Source organism: Amblyraja radiata, chromosome 2 (assembly GCF_010909765.2).
Source record: "Amblyraja radiata isolate CabotCenter1 chromosome 2, sAmbRad1.1.pri, whole genome shotgun sequence".
In the NCBI taxonomy this organism is placed as follows: domain Eukaryota; kingdom Metazoa; phylum Chordata; class Chondrichthyes; order Rajiformes; family Rajidae; genus Amblyraja; species Amblyraja radiata.
The window spans coordinates 3,371,040-3,377,914 of NC_045957.1; the positions used below are offsets into that span (position 1 = coordinate 3,371,040).

The 6,875-nt window shown below is 40.2% G+C and overlaps 1 long non-coding RNA gene across 1 annotated transcript; it reads left to right on the plus strand.

Moving 5' to 3' along the window:
- The first annotated feature begins 1,441 nt into the window (after window positions 1-1,441).
- On the plus strand, window positions 1,442-4,898 carry LOC116985733. The gene is made up of 3 exons (XR_004415340.1): window positions 1,442-1,556; window positions 2,198-2,200; window positions 4,887-4,898. It is a non-coding gene; the product is annotated as an uncharacterized LOC116985733 (long non-coding RNA).
- Window positions 4,899-6,875: the final 1,977 nt, after the last annotated feature.

Genomic DNA, 6,875 nt, shown 5'->3' on the forward strand with positions numbered 1-6,875 from the left:
CTGCAACTACGGAGGGCTTGGGGAGGCCCTGACCAGGAGGAACAGTGGTGGAAGAGACTGACTTAGGTGTGGGGATGTTTTATGTCAAATTCTATAATGTGTTGTGTTCTTTATTTTTATTGTATGGCTGTATGGGAATTTCATTTCACTGTGCCATCTGGCACATGTGACAATTAAATGTATCTATCTATCTTGAATCTATATATCTTAAAACCTGCGGATTAGACCGTTGAGATGGAAGCGGGGTCCGTGCAGGCATTTGCGGATTACACAGTTGAGAAGGGGACGGGGTCCGTGTAGAAATTTGTGGATTAGACCGTTGAGAAGGATTACGGGGTCCATGTAGGCATGTGTGTATTAGACTGTTGAGGGGGGTGCGGGATACGCATATGGGAGGTATTATCCTGTGGCCACCATTCTTCGCGAAGAGAAGGGAATCTGATCAGACAGGATATAATGTATATAATGGAAAATCAGGGGGAATAGGGGGAAATTAGGTAGTGTAAAATGTTAAGGGCTATGGCAAAGAAAGAAAGCACCGATAAGAAGAGCTCAGAAAATAAACATTGAGTAGTTTAAACTAGAATAGTAAGTTATAAACTAACCTAATGTTTGGAATGTAGAACTGACCAGTAGGGGGCAAATAGAAACAAAGGAAAGGACCATGGAATTAAGAACTGTTAAAAAAAGGTAGGTAGGTGAAAAAGGAAAGAAATGGGGAGAAGTGAAGAGGAATTCGGTAGCGAAATAAGGACTGGAAGTGCTCCCAGTTTTGGAGACAAAAGAATAGATGGAAAAGATAAGGCGGTTTGAGGCAGAAAGGTATAGATAAACAATATTAAATCCGTCAGGTAAAGTTAAACGGCACAGAACAACAGATAAGTAATGCAGCAGGAACAGTGGAAGGAAGAGCGTAAAAATCACGATAGCTAAAAGATAGAAACTGTCTGTGGAGACAACTTGCCTGCATTCTCTCTGCTGAGAGACCAAGACGAAATGTGTTCTCTTTGTCTGCAGATTGATGGGAGTGGTGTGTGGTCAGATGTTGAGTGACTAGGCGTCTGATTGGTATTGATCTTAGTGGGGTGTGGTGAGAATTTGAGTGACGGGCACGATCTGAATCAATGTCCAATCACAGCGCTCAGGAGCCTGTCTGATTGGGGATTAGACCTTCCTACTTTAACTTTTAAAAAAGGAGATAAGAATGTATAAATATGTTTTGAAACTTTAATATGTGTAGAAAATTGAATAATTCCTTTGAAGTAAGAATGGAACGAATGTGATGTGTGTGTAAAAACCGGTTTTGAATGAATTCAGAAGTTCATATATGTGATAAGTCCTTTGTATGTTGTAAACCACATGTTGTAAGGGTAGGTGTGTGTGTCCCTTTAAGGAACTGTAAGCAGTGGGGAAGCTATGCGCCGCTACCCTCTGGTGTACGGTAACGCTAAATGCTTTGTTTCCTCTCAACTTAAAAGGGGAAAGTTGAAAAATGTAGGTTGTTTGGGTTTTTTATATATTTCTTTTCAGTAAGTTAATTTGGAAAACTGTTACTAGTGGAATTGGAATTGGGAATAGTGGGGAGAATGGATTGAAATAATTGGAAATAAGTTAATTGCCGAAACACGACCAGCTTTTTTAGTTTGTTTAGATAAACATTCTGGTTCGAGAAGGTGATACATTGTGTTAATCAATGGAGCCCCGGAAAAAATGGAACTGGCTGACAATGGTCAGTCATGAGTATTTGAAGTGGTATTTTGCTAAACCACTGGATTTTTCAGAATTATAATATCTTTGATCACTCCCGTTTGACAGAAACAGTTAAAGTTTGTATGGTTTACTTTGATCTGTTGTATATTACCTGTTTTTAAGATGCAAACAGTAACATGTGACAATCCAGCTGAGATTTCACGGAGACACTGAGGTCTTTCGAAGTGGATTGATCTCATTGTTTGCTGAGGTATTCAGAAACAGACAGTGTATAGGATGCTATGGAGAACTACAGAAGGGGGGAAGAATAAGAGTATGGACAACGACTGGATTGATAAAGTGCACAACACAAGATAATACAATAAGGAAGGTAAATTATTAGGAAAGGGAAAATAGATTATGAAAGAAAACTGGCAAGGAACATAAAAACTGACTGCAACTACAACAATTGTTCATCCCAGTTTGGCAAAAAAATAAATCAGGGAAGGTAGTGCATCCGTGGATAACAAGGGAAATCAGGGATAGTATCAAAACAAAAGATGAAGCGTACAAATTAGCCAGAAAAAGCAGCCTACCAGAGGACTGGGAGAAATTCAGAGACCAGCAGAGGAGGACAAATGGCTTAATTAGGAAAGGGAAAATAGATTATGAAAGAAAACTGGCAGGGAACATAAAAACTGGCTGCAAAAGCTTTTAAAGATATGTGAAGAGAAAAAGATTAGTTAAAACAAATGTAGGTCCCTTGCAGTCAGAAACGGGTGAATTGGTCATGGGGAACAAGGACATGGCAGACCAATTGAATAACTACTTAGGTTCTGTCTTCACTAAGGAAGACATACAAAATCTGCCGTAAATAGCAGGGGACCGGGGGTCAAATGAGATGAAGGAATTGAGTGAAATCCAGGTTAGCCGGAAGTGGTGTTAGGTAAATTGAATGGATTAAAGGCCGATAAATCCCCAGGGCCAGATAGGCTGCATCCCAGAGTACTTAAGGAAGTAGTCCCAGAAATAGTGGATGCATTAGTGATAATTTTTCAAAACTCTTTAGATACTGGAGTAGTTCCTGAGGATTGGAGGGTAGCTAATGTAACACCACTTTTTAAGAAGGGAGGGAGAGAGAAAACGGGGAATTACAGACCAGTTAGTCTAACGTCGGTAGTGGGGAAACTGCTAGAATCAATTATTAAAGATGGGATAGCAGCACATTTGGAAAGTGGTGAAATTATTGGACAAAATCAGCATGGATTTATGAAGGGTAAATCATGTCTGACGAATCTTATAGAATTTATCGAGGATGTAACTAGTATAGTGGATAAGGGAGAACCAGTGGATGTGTTATATCTGGACTTTCAGAAGGCTTTCGACAAGGTCCCACATAAGAGATTAGTATACAAACTTACAACGCATGGTATTGGGGGTTCAGTATTGATGTGGATAGAGAACTGGCTGGCAGACAGGAAGCAAAGAGTAGGAGTAAACGGGTCCTTTTCACAATGGCAGGCAGTGACTAGTGGGGTACCGCAAGGCTCAGTTCTGGGACCCCAGCTATTTACCATATATATTAATGATTTGGACGAGGGAATTGAATGCAACATCTCCAAGTTTGCGGATGACACGAAGCTGGGGGCAGTGTTAGCTGTGAGGAGGATGATAGGAAGCTGCAAGATGACTTGGATAGGCTAGGTGTGTGGGCAAATGCATGGCAGATGCAGTATAATGTGGATAAATGTGAGGTTATCCACTTTGGTGGCAAAAACAGGAAAGTAGATTATTATCTGAATGGTAGTCGATTAGGAAAATAGGGAGATGCAACGATACCTGGGTGTCATGGTACACCAGTCATGAAAAGTAGGCATGAAGGTGCAGCACGCAGTGAAGAAGGCGAATGGTATGTTAGCATTCACAGCAAAAGGATTTGAGTATAGGAGCAGGGAGGTTCTACTGCAGTTGTAGGCGGGCGCGGCGCTGGCTTATCATCTGGGGTCCTTGGCCGAGAATCGCCAGAGGAAGACCTCCGACCGCGGGGCCTGTGGACTTTAACACCGGGAAGCCCGCGCTCTCCGGTAAGAAGGGGCTGACTCGGGTGCTCCATGCCGCGGAGTACTTCGATCTGTCCCGACGCCGAATTTTCCATCATCCCGACGCGAGGGCTTTGGATATCGTACCGTCGGCAGCATCTAGTGCAGAGGGTTCAAGGCCCCGACCACGGGTGAGCAAAGGATGAAGATGACTGAACTTTATTGCCTTCCCTCACAGTGAGGAATGTGGATTCCGCTTCGGTGGATGTTTATGCAAAATTTCATTTTATGTGACTTTGGGCACTGTAGATTTCCACTTAGTATGGATGTATGGTAACTGAAATGTCACTGTACCATTCGGTGCATGTGACCATAAAGGTGAACTTTAACTTGAACTTGAACTTGAACTTAGAATCTGAGGTGTACCTTTTTCACACAAAGGGAGGTAGGGGTATGGAACACGCTGCCAGAGGAAGTAGTTGAGTTTGGGAATATCCCAACGTTTAAGAAACAGTAAGACAGATAATGTCGGCAGGAATATGTACCAAACGCAGGCAGGTGGGACGAGTGGAGCTAGGACATGTTGGCCGGAGCGTGCAAGTTGGCCCAAGAGCCCATTTCGACACTGCATCACTCTATGACTCTATGACTCGAAATCCACTCATCGATCAGAGTTTAGAATGTCAGAAACATTCTAAAACTCACGTCATTCTAAGCTGTAAGCTGTAGGAAATTAGGTGACGTTACAGTTGAAGCATGTTGAATGATTACGTCTGCATTGTACTTTGGTTCCCTCATTCTTCAGATCTTAAAATTATAATTTTTCTTTAAAGTTTGTTTGATTGAAAAAGAACATGCTTTCATTAACTGTTGACGAATCACTGATAAATGTAATTTGTGAATGATTGTGAGTTTTAGAATCTATGCGACGTTTGACTAAACCTGTGAGATATTATTGAAATTAAAATGTAGTGTGTTTTATAGCGTGTTACGGTTAACTAGCAGCATTGTGTTTCCCGTCATTAACCAAGATGATCTCGTGTAGAGGACTGAGGGCATCATTTTTAACTTCTACACATGACTACAATTTTGGTTTTCAACTCAGACAGATAGGTGGATACATATGACCAAATATCGTGGAACACAGACCTTTTGTAGTGTCTTTGTAGACCATTTTAGATATGCTGGCTATATATTTCAAAGTACTTTGGAAAGGGATACGAATGGACCACAGATAAGTAATAGGAATACTTTATTGTCACATGTGAATGGCAGGGTGAGATTCTTTGCTCGCATACACCATGTAGGTATGTTACAAAACTTACCTTCAGCGTCGCTGCAGTTCTGTCACTGGCCGTGTGTGCGACTTTGGCGCCTTTGAAGGGGGGGGGGAGGTTTAAAATGCGGTCTTCTACCGCCTGTCCAGTATATATTTTCTCCGGGAGCTAGGTAACGCTGAAGATTTATTCCGACTGCCGGTCTGTGACATTTTCTTTTTTTAATCGCTGGACCCTTTCAGCGCTGGAGTAAACTAAAAAGCCGCTTCGAACGTCCACAACGGGGACGGATTTATGGTACGGGACAGCTAAAGGAAAGCCGTTTATTTTACATATAGTAGGTATGTTACAACGCGTACCTGAAGCGTCGCTGAAAATCTGTCCCAGCCCGTGTGCGCGATTTTGGCGCCGTTTAGAGGGGGGCGGGTTTAAAACGCGATTTTCTCTAGCCTGTTCAAATCGAGGAAGTTCAGCCTAGTTAATTATTAACGAAAATTCGCTGGCAGATTCCGTCGCTTGAGCTATTAATAGTTTTAAGGGATTTACCAAATTGTTATAGCAGTTTAAAAATTAACCTCTAAACCCCCGACGGCCGGCAACCGGCCGGATCTCATACAGGGGACAACAGAACATAGGCTGTTTATTTTTACATTAAAAAGGGCTCCTTAAGATCCCTTTATACAAAGTTTAATGTTGCCAGTAGCTAATTTTGGGCCCATTATATCCCGCAGTATTTTTCTGGGCATTTGAGGGCACAAAATCTACCGCAATGTGAACGTTCTAAACCAGCGCGTTCACAGGATCCCCCTAGAAAGCTGATTTAAATGGACTTTAATTTACAGCAATTGAACACTAAATTCATTCCATTTGGCCTATAAATTAATGTAAATGAGATTTAAAAATCATGTTTTATTGTAAATTATTTGTGAATATTATTTGGACACTTAGGCTATTTAAAAATGTTAATCATTTATTAAGAAATGGATAGATGTTTAGATCTAGTAATTGAAGTTTGAAATTAGCTACAATTGGGTAACTAACTAATTATATGCTTTAATTTCAGTTCATCCAAGTAAGATTATTTTATATTTGTTTCAGAATGGTTCAATCTATGATAACTGAAAATTTCATTCAGTTCTCTTAATTTTCAAGAAGGCTATGGGCTTTTGACTGTCCACGATAACAGCTTTTTTGTTATGTCCATAGAAAATCAATAGGGAACAAGATGCTAATTTCCGAGTATGAAAATGGCCATAACTTTTTAAATACTTGAGATATGAAAGTGAATTAGGTGTCAAATTAAACTTCTTTTTATGCTTTATCTGATGGGATAAATTGCAGACTTGATTTTTAAAATCTCAAAATGTTATAACATTGCTACATATAGTCGTGCTTCTTAGGATGACCTTAATCCACATTTTACGTTGCGAAAATGTGATTTAGGCCCCATTCGAATCGGCAGTGTTTTTCCTGTCGATATGCGGTTTAAATTCGCCGCAACCGCAACGTTCCAAACGATCGCGTTCCACAAAATCCCACTCGCAAGATGATTTAAATGGCCATTAATTTACAGGAATGAAACACTAAATTCATTCAAATTGGCCTATAAATTCATGACAATGAGAGTTAAAAATCATGTTATATTGTGAATTGTTGGGTGAATGTTATTTGGACACTTAGGCTATTTAAAAATGTTAATCTTTTCATAAGAAATGGATAGATGTTTGAATCTAGTAATTGAATTTTGTAATTAGCTACAATTGGGTAACTAACTAATTATATGCTTTAATTTCAGGCCATCCAAGTAAGATTGTTTCATATTTGTTTCTGAATGCTTCACTCTATAATAACTGAACATTTCTTTCAGCTC